Below are 17770 nucleotides of genomic sequence, written 5' to 3' on the forward strand. Positions count from 1 at the left end.
TCATAGATTTGAAACGGGACATTCTGCATTATGACTACCTACTTTAAGTACATTTTGATACAGGTCTACTAGCTCTGGTCCATAGCCTTCTACTGCTTCTACGATTCTGCCCTGCAGTATAAGGCTATGGGACTTTCGGTTTTAAATCTCAAATCGAAATCAGACCAGCCTCTCCTCTTTAGTGGAAATCTCACGAACGTTTGACCTACTCACCAATACAAAGACGGGTTGTGTCAATAGAAAGCCTACTTTCCTTAGTGGACGCACTCTGAGCCCCCCACCACACGTATAAACGGTACTTTTTGGCCAAAAAGGGATTTTGTTTCCACCGGAAAAAAATACTTCTAGTTACTCCGATATCTACCGATATATTGCCCAGAGAACTGCCTCATAGAGAAATTTTTTCCTCCGGTGAAAAAAAATCCCTTTCTGGCCAAAAAGTACCATTTATACGTGTGGTGGCGGTGGGGGGCTCAGAGTGTGTCCCCTAAGGAAAGTAGGCTTTCTAATGACACAACCCGCCTTTGTTTTGGTGAGTAGCAAAAACGTTCTTTTAAAATACGCTAAAGAGGAGAGGCTGGTCTGATTTCGATTTGAGATTTAAAACCGAAAGTCCCATAGCCTTATACTGCAGGGCAGAATCGTAGAAGCAGTAGAAGGCTATGGACCAGAGCTACAGGTCTACTATACTTTTGTACTTAGTGCACCTTCATGTCTAGGCCGTGCCCTGTCTGTCTGTATCATCCGCCTGGCGTTGGCGCGTCTATGTCAGCGCAGCACCTCGGCTGATGAGTAACCATCCCCAGACGTCGTCATCTAGCCATCATTATCTCTTTAATTAGTCTCTCCCGTGTTTAGTCGACTGAGCCTTAATTCACATTAATTTGATTTCCTTGGGAAAGGCCCCGTAGCGTACGTTTAATTATGCGGGGCGTACAGCGGTGTGCGACATCACCGCCATGCATGGATTTCACTTGAGTATCAATATTGCAATGTAGAAATAAGTCAAAATACAAAACTTTTGGTATCGAAATGTACTTAAAGTACCAAAAGTAGAAAGTACTCATTATGCAGAATGGCCCAAGTATTCAAAACAAAATGTATAAAATGTCCTAAATAGAAATATAAAAATCACACCCGTGTGAACTGAGTGGTGCAACTCCCCTCTCCCCTCCTCATCCGCCTCATTGACGGCATACTGCTGGGTGAGTGCTGGCGCTTTGGCATGGGGGGGTCAGATCAACATGGAATGAATTCTGTATTGGCCATATGAGGAGCATGTCTTGAGTGTACAGGATTAGTGAGGTCAGATCAACATATGGAATGTCACAACAGGTCAGCTCCATATGGAGATCTAAGGGTGGTAGCGACTACTAGCGAGGACATTGAGTGTACAGGGTTTGATAAGAGCCCAGGTAGGGCCAGGCCTTCATTTTCGGTCCTGTTGAGAACCCTAGGCGGGCTGCCAGGCGCGCCTGCACTAATAACTTTGGGGCAGGCCCGTCTAGAGTTTGAATGGACAGGTATAAGTTAAAAGGGAGACATCGAAGAGGAAGGATGGATGGGGAAGGATCAACATCAGGGCCGTGCAGAGAGCACTAGGGGGGCAGGGGCTCAAACTCCAGAAAAGGGCACATGTGTGGGCGCGCATAGCGCGCGCCGATTTTTGGGGGTGGTCTTTTTGTGGAGTCCTTCCCTTGTGCCATTTCATGTCATTGGACAGTAAAATAAGCAATATGTTCTCATTAGTCTGAAACTAAAACTGACTGATGGCAGATTAAAAGATAATTCATTATGATAGTGGAATTTATCATTACTTGTCAAATGTTCATCTTGAAGGGTCAATGGCACTTATTGGCCCCCCACACAAGCCCTTATTGCCCCCCCCCACACAAGCCCTTATTGGCCCCCCACATAAGCCCTTATTTTCCCCCCCACATAAGCCCTTCTTTGCCCCCCCACACAAGCCCTTCTTGGCCCCCACACACGCCCTTATTGGCCCCCCACACAAGCCCATATTGGCCCCCCACACAAGCCCTTTTTGGCCCCCACATAAGCCCTTATTGCCCCCCCACACAAGCCTTTATTTGCCCCCCACAAGCCCTTATTTTCCCCCCAAATAAGCCCACACCACATCCCCCACACATGTCCTTATGTGGCAAAAAAAGGAATTTTTTTTTGCCCTTTCCCTCAAATAGCCTAAATAAAAAAAATACAACTTTTTTTTGAGAAAGGGCACTTTCTGCAAAAGGGCAGGTGCTCAAGCCCCCCTACCCCCCCCCCCCCCCCCCCTCTGCACGTGCCTTTGTCAGAACAGATTATGACATATCCATGTGGAGATCTAAGAGGTTTGAGCTCAGATGTAGAGTTGCTGGCCAATATTGATGACATCAGGGCTCTCCATATGGGCTTAACTGTGACAGCAGGTCGCATTAACTATGACATCAGGGTCTCCATCCCTGTTGATGTCATGTGATGTCACGAGACCTGGGCACCATATATGGGGGCTTTCCCATGTATGGGGATTTTGAGGGACTGACTGACGGACAAAAATGTACGATTTCATAGTAAATGCGACCTGCTGTCGCAATAACTGATTATACTAAAAAGTGTACAGAAAGTGATTTTTATGTGGCCACACCCACCAGTTCATTAAGTAGCCTATGCCTGGTTATGACCTTAGCACCACCCACCTGAATTTAAGCCTTGCCCACAGCGAGGACATTGAGTGTACAGGGTTTGATAAGAGCCCAGGTAGGGCCAGGCCTTCATTTTCGGTCCTGTTGAGAACCCTAGGCGGGCTGCCAGGCGCGCCTGCACTAATAACTTTGGGGCAGGCCCGTCTAGAGTTTGAATGGACAGGTATAAGTTAAAAGGGAGACATCGAAGAGGAAGGATGGATGGGGAAGGATCAACATCAGGGCCGTGCAGAGAGCACTAGGGGGGCAGGGGCTCAAACTCCAGAAAAGGGCACATGTGTGGGCGCGCATAGCGCGCGCCGATTTTTGGGGGTGGTCTTTTTGTGGAGTCCTTCCCTTGTGCCATTTCATGTCATTGGACAGTAAAATAAGCAATATGTTCTCATTAGTCTGAAACTAAAACTGACTGATGGCAGATTAAAAGATAATTCATTATGATAGTGGAATTTATCATTACTTGTCAAATGTTCATCTTGAAGGGTCAATGGCACTTATTGGCCCCCCACACAAGCCCTTATTGCCCCCCCCCACACAAGCCCTTATTGGCCCCCCACATAAGCCCTTATTTTCCCCCCCACATAAGCCCTTCTTTGCCCCCCCACACAAGCCCTTCTTGGCCCCCACACACGCCCTTATTGGCCCCCCACACAAGCCCATATTGGCCCCCCACACAAGCCCTTTTTGGCCCCCACATAAGCCCTTATTGCCCCCCCACACAAGCCTTTATTTGCCCCCCACAAGCCCTTATTTTCCCCCCAAATAAGCCCACACCACATCCCCCACACATGTCCTTATGTGGCAAAAAAAGGAATTTTTTTTTGCCCTTTCCCTCAAATAGCCTAAATAAAAAAAATACAACTTTTTTTTGAGAAAGGGCACTTTCTGCAAAAGGGCAGGTGCTCAAGCCCCCCTACCCCCCCCCCCCCCCCCTCTGCACGTGCCTTTGTCAGAACAGATTATGACATATCCATGTGGAGATCTAAGAGGTTTGAGCTCAGATGTAGAGTTGCTGGCCAATATTGATGACATCAGGGCTCTCCATATGGGCTTAACTGTGACAGCAGGTCGCATTAACTATGACATCAGGGTCTCCATCCCTGTTGATGTCATGTGATGTCACGAGACCTGGGCACCATATATGGGGGCTTTCCCATGTATGGGGATTTTGAGGGACTGACTGACGGACAAAAATGTACGATTTCATAGTAAATGCGACCTGCTGTCGCAATAACTGATTATACTAAAAAGTGTACAGAAAGTGATTTTTATGTGGCCACACCCACCAGTTCATTAAGTAGCCTATGCCTGGTTATGACCTTAGCACCACCCACCTGAATTTAAGCCTTGCCCACAGCCGTTGTATGATAATCGGGTTGCGATGAAACCAAAAATACGCAGGGAAGACATATTTTAATATTATAACCACACCTCAGGCTATATTAGAGTAATGTTAAATCCATAGACGCATACAAAACAGATAAAGTACAAAAATCACAGCACCCCATCTTTAAGTGGTGAAGAAAATGGCACCCCCTCTATTTTTCTTTACAGAATTGAACCCGGCCGATGGAATATAAACTAGGCCTTTCCCCCAGGGCCTGCTTGTCTCTAGGTGTTCTGAGGTTCTGAACCACTGTCAAGTCAAAGTCAAAGCCTGAGCCAGTATTGACATTGAATGACTGGATCCTTGATGGGAAATTAATGAACTCCACTGTTGCTATGATGGATTAGAGCAACATGGAGCTTGGCTGTCCTTTACGGAATCTATGGAGTCATTTCCTTTTGACTTTAAAGGTAGCACAAGTGATCCATTTTTTGTGTGTGAAAGAGTCAAAGCTCTATATTGTGATAGTAATCATTGCTATGGAGTGTCTCCCTGTCTCTCCCGGTCTCCCTGTCTCTCCCACGCTTTAATTGGCTGGCTGCACAATATTAGTAAAATAATATGTGATAACATTGTTGAATGAAGAATATTGTTATGAAGATATGATAAGAAAATCTGATATTGAAGTATATTGAAGTCTTTCTGCCTTTGGTTCGCTGCTAACATAGAAACGCACGCACGCACGCACGCACGCACGCACGCACGCACACACACACACACACACAGAAGAAGAAAGGAATGGGTTACTCGGTATTTCTATTTCAACAACATGGTTTTATTCAAAGTAAAGAAGTGGCTGAAATTGGTTTTTGTGCATTGTTATTTTGTAGAAGTAAGAGAGGCAAAACATTGCGGCCACAGCTGCTATTGACAATGGATAAACACACCAAGGCCTATTCATATTCCAGTTTTAGGTGATAAGGTAGTTGACCTCCGAAAACTACAACGCGTCACGCCGTGGTGATATGCCCCTTACCACTCACCCCAGCACTGCTCTCTGTTTTTACTAACCACCGTTTCGGTGGTCACCTTATATCACCTAAAACCGGGGTATGAATAGGCCTTTAGCAATACAGTTTCTCACTGCTCACCCTTAAAACATGTCTTGCTAATCCCAATAGAAACATCCTTTACCTATAACACTACTGTGTATTGCTTTTGCAATATGTATATTGTGCATGACTGCATGTTGATATTGCGATTATGAACAATTTTTAAGATTTGTTTTAGGCTTTTGTGCCTTTATTGATAGTTACAGTGAAGACGGACAGGAAAGAGGGGGAGAGAGAAGGGGAGAGACACGCAGCAAAGGTTGTCATGAACGGGACTTGAACACGCGATGCGCTGTCAGGCCAGAGCCTATTATGTGGCATGCAACTGGACCACTAGGCCAGCGGGCATTCCAACGATGATGAACAATTTTTGATATATTGTGCATCCTCAACTTCAAATTTATAGTGTTCCAGTTCAAATGAAATGCTCATTTCTTTGTCATCACTACCAGTTTCACTTATTTGTCGCTCTTGATTGAACAAACTTGGTAATCCGACCTGAAAATGTATTTTCTGCTTACTACAGAGCTGCAGAGACAGGGAGACTAAACAAACACTCAATAATTAGCGATGCTTACGATCAGAATATAGAGCTACTGTATTTAACACATATTTTAACAAATAGGTAATAAGAGCTAATAATCTACGGCGTTCTACGCCTATATTGGACATGTCATTACAGGCTAAAAGTTTCAAAAACTTCCAAAAGTCTAGCTAGATTTAGATTATTATTACAAAACATTAACCACTTAATTTCGGCCATTTGAAAATAGCCGATCTATGATGCGACACATTCTGAGCTTGTAGATCTGCTATTTTCAAATGACATTCATTGAAATATGGGGCATTCTGTATAATGAGTACTTTTACTTTTGGTACTTTAAGTACATTTTGATGCTCATACTTTTACTCGGGTACATTTTGAATTCCGGACGTTTACATGTAACAGAGTATTTCTATATTGCAGTATTGATACTTTTACTTAACTAAAAACCACGAGTACCGTTTCCACCACTGATGGTTTGAGATTGACAGACAGGGATGATGGGGACACAGGGAGAGACAGATACCACATGCAGCGGGGGGGAGGGTCAGGGCAGGCTTGTTTTGGAACACAAATGGCTTGTAATCATAATTGCCCTGGTTTATCAGTGCGGGCCACGGCCCATCGTGTATCACAGTAATCACACGATGAAGCTTTAACCTTGAAGCACTGCATTTGATTAATTGGTCAATTGCACACAGAAGAAAATGGATTAGAAATACTATACAATGCACTGAGGTCATATTAAACAAGAACGTATAGAACGGCAACTGTTAATTGAACTTATCAATTTAGTTGATTATTTTTAAGAAAAAATCACTCATTTTATTTTAATTAAAAAAAATAAAAAACTAGGCCAAGTGCCCCTACTCAGGATGGAACCATACAAGTTGGATATCGTCTTTGTCAGGTGGAAACCTCCTATGTCCATAAACATTTCAAAAGTAGCAGATCTACAAGCTCGAAAAGGGTCACGTTTCAAGCTTGTAGCCTATAGATCTGATACTTTTGATGCTTTTGTGTGACGCTGTAGTATGACGGGTAGGGCCTTAATTTACAAATAAATCTCGAACATTTTGAATTTGGACATTCTGCCCGACAACAACGATATGCATGCCCCACCCATTTATGCAATAGCCATTGTAATTGTTGCATGTCAATGTCAGAGTATCCGTTAAAATAATGCTTACGTGGTTAATCAATGTGTTAATATATAAATCAAAATTTCAAAATACTTTAGAATAATTGTTATTTGATTCATCAAGAGAAGTAATCGATAGAATACGAGCAACTATAAGGACAAAGAAACCAAGGCACTCTTCTGGGGAAAAGAGTTTAAAAAGCCTTTATTGAAGTTGCTAATAGAAGTTAACTGGTTATCCCATGTTGTAACTTCTATTAGGAACTAGCCACTTCAATATAGGCTTTTTAACTTTTTTCCACCAGAAGAGTGCCTTGGTTTAATTGATAGTTGCAGCCCTATACTACTGGCAATTTTGTCAATCCTAATATTTAGGATCTTAATATTTAGGATTGACGTCATCAATGTTCAATATTCAGGAGCGCCGTGAGATCCGTATGGCATCATGACATCATGACTTTAAGCTCTTCATCCCCGTGCCACTGCCCTCGATCACCTGGCAGCGTTCCACTATAATCCCAATCCATCTGCCAAGTTGGCTTGCCTGGCACTGAGCGATACAACGTTGCCCATGGGTGCAAAATGTACAGCAGTGGTTTCCAACCGTTTTCTTCTGTCTTAGAATATGTTGTTGTCTTGGATAAGATGTCCACACAATTCCATGCTGTATTGATGTGGTATACCATAGGAGAGATAACAGGCAAACATTGATCAAAATAACAATTCTTCTACAAATTGTGTAGACTTATTGTAAATTAAGTAATGCAGATGTTTAACAATAATTTTACTTTTGAGAGCGTGAAATGAATCCAAATGGACCCAAAAGGCTCCATTTGGTTTCATTTTAAGCTCTCAAGAGTTAAAGATCTAAGGGTCCATTTGGTTACACACTCTCCTCCATCATTTAATTTTAACTGATCTGGAACCCCCTCAAGGACCACACAGGTGGTCCCCGGGACACTGGTTGAGAACCACTGCTGTACAGAACCAGACTGGTACCTAACTGCTCCCACACCACTGCTGTACAGAACCAGACTGGTACCTAACTGCTCCCACACCACTGCTGTACAGAACCAGACTGGTACCTAACTGCTCCCACACCACTGCTGTACAGAACCAGACTGGTACCTAACTGCTCCCACACCACTGCTGTACAGAACCAGACTGGTACATAACTGCTCCCACACCACTGCTGTACAGAACCAGACTGGTACATAACTGCTCCCACACCACTGCTGGCACGCCTATAGTATATTATATCTATACCCACAAATCCTGTCGTTTTCTCCGATCACCAAGCCCCATTGATGCTGCGAGCGCCGCCATCATGGTCAACTGTGTGTGGGATGGTGTGTGTGTGTGTGTGTGTGTGTGTGTGTGTGTGTGTGTGTGTGTGTGTGTGTGTGTGTGTGTGTGTGTGTGTGTGTGTGTGTGTGTGTGTGTGTGTGTGTGTGTGTGTGTGTGTGTGTGTGTGTGTGTGTGTGTGTGTGTGTGTGTGTGTGTGTGTGTGTGCGCGTGCGTGCATGCATGCAAGGTGATGGGCGTGTCCAACAAGGACAGGATGCAGCAGTAGTAGCAGCAGCATTTCTGATATTTTTTTGCACGCACAATAGGCGTATCATTTTCATGCATTTTGAAACTTTGTTAGTCTACTCACTAACATTTTCGTCTAGCCTCGTCCCTCGTCTCGTCAACGAAAACACACACACACACACACACACACACACACACACACACACACACACACACACACACACACACACACACACACATGACGTCACGTCTCACAGTGAGGGGCTGTATGTGGGGGCTGCTGGTCTTGAAGAATTTGTAAGCACAAATTAGCCCTCCTGAGCTAACCTCCCCCATTTGGTCAAACTTTGGTGTCCTGACTGTCCGGCGGGGTGGGCGTTGCCTGTCCCCTTTTGTCCTAACTGTCCAGGGGGTGGGTGTTGCCTGTCCCCTTTTACATTCGCAGTTCAGGCATTCAAATGCTAATCTGGTGGCTTTTATTTTAACCTGCCAGGTAGACTTATTACTTTACTGTTGATCATCTACGGTGCTGAAATCGTACCACTGTGTTTATTAGCAAACTGTAAATGAAAGTACCCAACGGAAAAAAACATTTCCCCACTGCCCCCCTAACAATTATAAGAAGTCTTCGTCTCTGACGTCTCGTCATATTTTAGTCATCAAAGAGAGCTGTTTTAGCTCGTCAGCGTCAGTTTTGTTTTTGTTTTTGTTTAGTCCGTCAACGTCAGGTATTAGTCCTGAAGAAAGGGCCATTGACGTAGAAATTTACGTTATCGTCATGCCTGATGAAAACAACACTTTCCTTATGTTGACCTTCAGTATTGAGTTAATGTGCATACAACAAAACTATTGTGGTGCTCCCATGTTGTGTCCTGTGTCAAACCGACCTCTCTGGAGTATGTCCATCCTGAGATTAGACTGAGAATGACCCGGGTGGAGCTCACCCGGGTCATTCCAAAGACTATAAAAATAAGACCCCAGTGGTCAATATAGCCTCAAGGGTCGGATTGTGGGTTAAGTCCCTCCGACATGCTGTACCAGCATCACACCCAGGGGGGCAAAAAGTCACTGGATAGGTTTAAAAATGCATGGGGAATCAGGGGAGTTAAGAATTCACAATCTCAACAAAAGACACCATTGTCTCTTTCTTGTCAATAATATTAAGTAGACACCACTGTCTCTTTCTTGTCAACATAATGAGCACCACAATAGTTTTTTCTATGAACATTTTAACTCAATACTGAAGGTTAACATCAGGGGAGCGTTGTACATTATGCACAGCACACGCATAATATAGTATGTTCGTGTTTTTTTTTAATTTTTTTTTAATTGATTAGAATTTTTTTTTACTTTTTGACCAAATAATTATAGCCTAGGTAAAAATCACTATCAGCAACAGACCTAAACACCTGGCATCGCACCTGGCATCACACCTGGCATCGCACCTGGCATCGCACAACAAGAGATGGACCAATGCCATGTTATCTTCTTGTTCCCACACCCACCCACCCACCGCCCGGTCCCACAGGGACCCACGCCATGTGTTACCTTCTTGTTCCCACACCCACCCACCCACCGCCTGGTCCCACAGGTCTTATAGTTTTGTTTGGCGCTGGCCTACTCTCTCTAAGCTTATTATAACAGGCTGCATGTGGTGGTCAAACCAACGCAGATCTCCAAGGACAACCCCCTCCCCCCCCGCTGCGTAGAGCAAAACGCTGAAGCATCACAACAACGAGGAGGAAGACGGGCCGGTAGCGGCTCCGCTCGCTAAGCCCATTGGCAGAGATTTACGCAGGCTGTGATTAGACAGTTAAATGGATGGGGCTAGGATTAGCCCACCAGGAGTCCAAGGCTACTTGTCCAAGGCTTTTAGATGGGATGAGAACAGGGTGGACTGGAAGACATGACACATGATGGAAGAGAATGGCTAGTATACAGTATAGACCGCCTTCCTGGTGCTATGGCGGCCTTGCCTTGCCATGCCGCGTATTGCCTAGTATTAGTGTTGATTTTGACAGCAAATTTTTGAAGATTTTTAAAGGGTTTTTTTTATTATAAAATTAATAATAATAATCCATTTAGTTTTAGTCAGATTTTAGTCATCTTAAATATTTTAGTGTTGGTCTACTTTTAGTCGATTAAGTATAAGATTTTAGTCGACTAAATCTACTGTTGTTTGTCGATTTAAAATTTATTTTGACGGGCCTTGATGGCGTTGTAATGCCAGATTTTACACTTGGTTGCACTCTTAAAATAGCAGATCTACAAGCTCACAATGTGACACACTGTGAGCTTGTTATGTAGAAGCTCATAGAAGCTGCTTGTAGAAGCATGAAATAACTTTTAGTTCTACTGGATCTCTTCTCCACTAGTACCTCCTACAATGTTTGTCTAGTTTTTATTTGTTGACAAAATTGTCAGTATATTTAGTCTTAGTTTTAGTCATCGTAGCTTCGTTTTAATTTTATTTTTATTTAGTTTTCGTTAGTGAAAAAAGGTAGTCGACGAGCATTTTCCGTCATAGTTTTAGTCAATGAAAACAACACTGCGGCACGGAAAAAACTATGTAGTTTGTGCCACATTTCATACACAAAGGCAATTCAAAGTGCTTTACATAAGGCATTCTGTAATTCATTATTTTAATGAGATTAAAAGTAATTCAAGGGAAAAGTTAAAAGTATTTAAGGGAAAAGAATAATTTCTGATACTGAAACTTTACTGCATATAATTTGTAGATTTAGATCTAGGGGTTATAATGGTATTTCACAGGGTAGATGAGATTAAAAACGCAACACCGTCATACAACAGAGAATTTAGCAGGGAGGTCCCTGACCATGCCGTGCCCGTGAGAGCCAACTCGTACTCTCTGTCTCCGTCGAAACATGTTGCAAAAGAAGAATGCCTGTGCTTTTATTATGGGTGACTGTACTGCTGCACTTCTAACTGTACATATACTACTGTAGACTGAATGAACCTCAGAGAATATGAACCAGCCATTCCATTTACAGTACGCAGCAGTTTGTTAAGGACTTGTTCACAGAGTTCAGTGTTTCTCCGCAGACTGTGAATCCAAGTCCTCAGTGTGCCTAAGCTTGTCACAGTTTGTTGCATGTCGGGTGGAAAGACTTGGTCTTGTCTGTGGTCTGTGGTCTATTTTACACACCATTATAATTTTGATCATAAGACCCAATTGCTGAATGTCAAGTCTCCAGGTTGTATCCATTATGTATGACACTGGTTTCTTACGACAATGTGGCACGTTAGGAGTCCAACTAGTACTAGTGGTTCTCAAATAATTTATTTGCAAGGATCCCCTTTTGTTGGCCAAGACTAAAAGACTAAGACTACTAATATTTTGATATTTAGTCGACTAAGACCAGACTAAGACAATTTCAGATGACTAAAACAGGACTAAAACTAAGCTGTGTGTTATTCAAAAGACTATATTAATCATCATTTGCTGTCAAAATGAAAACTGACAGTGGACTAAATGAAGTGTTGTTGTTCTTTGTCATTGTTTCCACAGCAGAGAGAACGCCCGACGGGCGACCAGAATCACATCCAGTAAGTATTCCTCTGCATGTTCCACATGTGCTGTGACCACCAGTTGTTTTAAGTATCAATACTGCAATATTTATCTTTAATGTAATTCCTGTCGAATGTAATGTTTTTATGTTCTGTGTGGACCCCAGGAAGATTAGCTGTTGCTTTGCACCAGCTAATGGGGATCTTAATAAGGGGCGACTCACACGTGCACAACAGATTGATGTATGCTTGTTGTATGAGATGTATAGCTGATGCAAGCTCGCAATGCATTTCCAATGGGAGTCACATGGTTTGACACAACATTTGTGTTGTATGAGGGGGAGGGGGGCAGTCGAAACACAGCCGAAAGCCGTACAACACAAATGTTGTGTCAAACCATGTGACTCCCATTGGAAATGCATTGCGAGCTTGCATCAGCTATACATCTCATACAACAAGCATGCATCAATGTTGTATGCTAGATGCAAAGGTGTGAGTCGGGCCTAACTCTAAACTCTAAATACAAAGGTATTGGTATCAAAAGTAGAAAGTACTCTTCATGCAGCATGTCCCATTTCAAGCAGATCTACAAGCTCACAATGTGTCACATCACACAACACATTATGAGCTTGTAGATCGGCTATTTTCAAATGGTCGAGATGTATATAGGGCTGAAGTGGTTAATGTTTTGTAATATTAATAATCCAAATCTACAAAAGTAACTAGTAACTAATGTTGTCAAATTATTTTTGTGCAGTAAAAGTACAATATTTGCCTCTGATATGTAGTGGAGTAGAAGTAAAAGTACTGAAAATATGACATACTCGAGTAAGGTATTGAGTAAGGTTACATGTGTTTGGTCCGACGATTCATTGATCCGATACCCCTAACCCCTAACCTAACCATAACCGCAAGCACGGGAGCAGGCGCTAGTCCGAGGTGCGGACGCATGTCGAACCAATGCTCCGTGTAACACCTCAATACTGTACTTAAGTAAGTGTACTTAGTAATAGTTACTTTCCACCAGTGTCTGTGACGCAGGCAGAGAGGCCTCATTCAATCCAAGCTGCCATGATCACTGCAACACTGGCCCGCTCGCTGTGACTGCTTTGACAAACACCTCCCATTGTTCACGCTTCCTCCGCACATGATTAGCCATGATTTATAGAAGATCTTTAAATAGCAGATCTACAAGATCTGCTATTTTCAGAGTGCAACCAAGTGTAAAATCAGGCATTACCTACGACGGCATCAAGGCCTACCAAAACACATTTTAGTCAACATCGACTGCAAGATAGTCGTCTAAAATCTTGTGATATCGACTATAACTAGACTAGAACACTAAAACATTTCAGATGACTAAAATATGACTAAATCCAAATAGGATTTTATTCAAAAGACTAAAACGAAAGCAACACGTCGTCTCTGAGATCCAATTATCTCAGAGTCACGTCTCAACCTGGGTTTTGTCACAACATATTCATTCTCAATTAAAACATTAAAAAAGGTGATATGTTTTGGTTAAAACAAAAGGTTTTTGTTAAAAGGTTAAATCACCATATTCTGATATAGTGATCATTGCTATAGAGCAGTGGTTTTCAACCCTTTTCATATCAAGGTCTATTATTTATTCTGCATTTGAGCCACGGACCACCAATCTGATGGCATTTAGCCTATTAGACTCAAAACTAACTGTTGTTATCGTTGGATAAGATTTAGTCCATACATGCTGTATTGATGATTGAACGTTGATCAAATAACAATTATTCTACATTCTCTAATTGTGTAGACTTCTTGTAAATTAAGTAATGCAGATGTTTAACAATAACTTAACTCTTGAGAGTGTAAAATGAAACCAAATGAACCCTTACGGGTCCATTTGGTTTCATTTTACACTCTCAAGAGTTAAAGATCTACTGTATAAGGGTGCATTTGGTTACCAACTCTCCATCATTTAGCTGGGGACCACCTGGAACCTTGTCAAGGACCACCGGTGGTCCCCGGACCACTGGTTGAGAACCAGCAGTGGTTCTCAAGTAGAGTGTTTGTTCAATTAACAAGGGGTCTCCCTGACTCTCCAGCTCTTAACAGAACTCTCTCAGCTAATAAACAGAAAATACATTTTCAGGTAGGTGACAAAATGTCAGCCAACCAGGAGGAAGTAGCCATTTATCAGCTTAATTTTTTTATAGTGTTCCAGTTCCAATTTCATCTGCTCATTTCTTTGTGGCATTACTTATAATTCCACTCTAATCTGTATCCTGACTGAGTTCTCTATCCCGATTGGATAAAATTGGTATCCCGACCTGAAAATGCATTTTTATGTTTAATAAAAAGCTGGAGAGACATGAAGACTCCTGTTACTGAACAAACACTCTATAGCAATGAGTACTATCACAATATAGAGCTTTTTAACGCTTATTTTAACCAAAGGAAATCACTTACCCTACCTTTAATGTACAGTAAATCCCTTGTTTCTGTGATATGATAAATAATGACACCATCTCTCACACCTGAAATTAAAGCGCTGACGATGATGAGTCACTGTGGCGGTGACGTAAACTACAGGAATAGAGGAGAGGCTCCTCTGTTGTGTTATGCAGGTGTTTGTGGCCTGTTTTCTCTTGTGCGTGTGCGTGCGTGCGTGCGTGCGTGCGTGTGTGTGTGTGTGTGTGTGTGTGTGTGTGTGTGTGTGTGTGTGTGTGTGTGTTTGTGTGTGCGCGTGTGTGCGTGCGTGCACGCGCTAGATTGCGTGAATATATTAGCGCCAGAGATCACTGCAGTGTGTTTACGACGAGTTCACTGATATACGTAGGCTATATTAAGCTATCTCACGGTGCATTGTGTGTGTGTGTGTGTGTGTGTGTGTGTGTGTGTGTGTGTGTGTGTGTGTGTGTGTGTGTGTGTGTGTGTGTGTGTGTGTGTGTGTGTGTGTGTGTGTGTGTGTGTGTGTGTGTGTGTGTGTGTGTGTGTGTGTGTGTGTGTGTGTGTGTGTGTGTGTGTGTGTTCAGGTCAAGAGGGGGTGGCTTTACAAAGTGAAGAGGTTCTCTTGATGCCTGAAGATGAAAACCCACTCAGGAGAATGATGCAGGTAAGACAATCGCTCTCTTTTCCCCTCCTCTCTCTTACCCCTTTCCTAACTCTGGGATCAATACCATGTTGGGGTTTCGGACGCCTTCTGGACGGAAATAACTTCACGTCATCAGGTGGCCGGAACACACGACCGGAACCAACGGCACCTCCAAAATGATCCCCCCTAGATTACAATGTGTTTAGTTTGGTATAATCGTTTCGTTTCTCCTTTTTTTGGAGTGCTGCTAGCCTCTCCTATATGCAGCTATGTGTGTCCTTATGTATGTATGTCTCTCCCTGTGTCCGAGCACGGACAGCTGAAACACCTCGCTAATACCACTGGATGGCACTGTTGAGCAGCCACACACACACACACACACACACACACACACACACACACACACACACACACACACACACACACACACACACACACACACACACACACACACACACACACACACACACACAGGCCAGGGAGGAGTACAGTACCAGTAAGACGCCTGGGGGTGAGAAGCGACCTCGCCCTAAAGGCACTGGCCATATATGGAGCATGTCTTGAGTGTACAAGGTTTGATGAGGTCAGATCAACATATGGAATGTCAGAACAGGTCGGCTCCATATATGGAGCTCTAAGGGTGGCAGTGGTGACAGTGTCTTGAGTGTACAGGGTTTGATGAGGGCCCAGGTAGGGCCGGGCCTTAATTTTCGGGCCTGTTGAGAACTCTATTTTTCGCCGGCTGCCGGGTGCGGTTGCACAAATAACTTTGGGGGCGGGCCCGTCTAGAGTTTAAATGGACAGGTGTCAGTCAAAAGGGAGACATCGAAGAGGAAGGATGGATGGGGAAGGATCAACAATTGGAATGTCAGAACAGGTTCTGACATATTAATATTGATGACATCAGGGATCTCCATATATGGGCTTAATTGCGACAGCATGAACCCTGATTTACTATCATCCCTGATGATGTCATAGTGATGTACAGTAGTACTAGAGTACAGTACAGTACAGTACAATACGGAGCAGTACAGTACAGTACAGTACAGTACAGTACAGTACGGAGTAGTATACAGTACATTACTGAGTACAGTACAGAACCACTCAGTCCAGAAGAGAAGAGATCCAGTAGAGCTAAAAGATAAGTCATTTTATATTTGTTGGTTGTGCTCGGGTGTTGCGCTCTGAAAATAGCTGATCTACAAGCTCACAACGCGGTGCAGCGTGACGCGTTGTGAGCTTGTAGATCAGCTATTTTCAGCATGCATCCATGTGTAAAATCAGGCATTACGAACTGCCAAAAAAGAAAAAGAAAATCAACTGTATATTTAGTTGACTAAAACCAAACTATGACTAAAACTATTCAGAAGACACTACAACACAGAGTATTCTCTTCCATGAGAGAGTAAATCTATGACTGCCCTCTAGAGGACACTCAAAGAATGGCACACAGCTGTTCTTTATGCTGCTGTGTTGATTTTGACTGCAGATTTAGTTTTAGATTTAGTTTTAGTTCCTTTGAATAAAATTCAATTTAGTTTCAGTCATATTTTAATCATCTGAGTAGTTTTTGTTTTGGGCGACAAAATATCATAAGATTATAGTCGATTAGGCCTAAATCTACATTAGTCCTACTAAAAATGTAATGATGTAATGCCTGACTTTACACTTGGTTGCATGGTGAAAATATCAGATCTACAAGCTCGTTATGAGCTTGTAGATCTACTATTTTCAGAGCGCAACATCAGAGAACCAAAAATACAGACTTGTCTTTTAGTCTTCTATTGTCTTCTATTGGATCTCTTATTCTTTGTGTCCAGTATCAGTACCCCAGCAGCAGCACAACACCATATAGTTCCATGTGACAGCGAGTATAGGGGTCAACGTTGAACGAAAGTTGCCCTATAAGAAATAGGTAAACAATGCAAATGGCGCTAGTTTTGTGGATTCATTTATTTTTGGCCCCCACCAAATGACTGGGACTATTCACCAAACCGCTCTCACCACCGCAAGCAATTTATACTTTTGCAACCACTATATATAACCACTATATTTAACAGCTTTAAGTCTGAACTAACCCTTTAATAGAATTTGTGAACTTCTCAAATAACCTTTTCATGTCAGGGACCCTGACCATATTAATTATATTTGGCCGCAGCCTCCCATCTGAAAACATTTTGTGCCTTCAGGGACCAAAATACAAGATTTATGTCCTTTAAAATGTTTCAAAAATATTCAATTAGACGTTTTGAAAATAGCAGATCCACAATCTGCTATTTGCATCACATTGCAACACGTTCTGAGCTTGTATATCTGCTATTTTCAAATAGAGGATATATAGGGTAGGAAGGATATATAGGGTGAGTAAACTGACTTTGACACACTTTTTTACTAATTTCAGCGGCGAACCCCTGGAAACCTCCCAAAGAAGACCACCCACTTTGAGAACTACTCTATTAAAAAGACATTAACCCTGCAGGCCCCTGATTTCCAACTGAATCATAAGCCTTTGTATTACTTGTATTACTCAATCCCAGTGGTGTAAAGTAACTACATTTACTAATGTACTGTACAATGTTAAGGTATTTGTACTTTACTTGAATATTTCCAATTTCCAATACTTTTACTTCTACTCAGTTACAGTTCAGATACAAATGTTGTACTTTTACTCTCTCTCTCTCTCTCTCTCTCTCTCTCTCTCTCTCTCTCTCTCTCTCTCTCTCTCTCTCTCTCTCTCTCTCTCTCTCTCTCTCTCAATGCAGCCGTTTGGCTGGCACCAGGCCGGCGTGCCCCACAGTAAGAGGAAGCTGCTCCAGTCC

General features: G+C 42.7%; 1 protein-coding gene across 1 annotated transcript in view; it reads left to right on the top strand.

Annotated features, from left to right (window-relative positions):
* b4galt3 (UDP-Gal:betaGlcNAc beta 1,4- galactosyltransferase, polypeptide 3) overlaps positions 1-17770 on the top strand; it is a 64216-nt gene extending 46446 nt beyond the window's left edge. Inside the window, exons 10-12 of the transcript XR_013791342.1 lie at positions 11883-11920; positions 14893-14972; positions 17714-17770. The gene's annotated coding sequence lies outside the window, so the exon portion shown is untranslated. The remainder of the gene's footprint in view (positions 1-11882; positions 11921-14892; positions 14973-17713) is intronic.

This window comes from Electrona antarctica, assembly GCF_951216825.1.
Source record: "Electrona antarctica genome assembly, chromosome: 2".
NCBI lineage: Eukaryota > Metazoa > Chordata > Actinopteri > Myctophiformes > Myctophidae > Electrona > Electrona antarctica.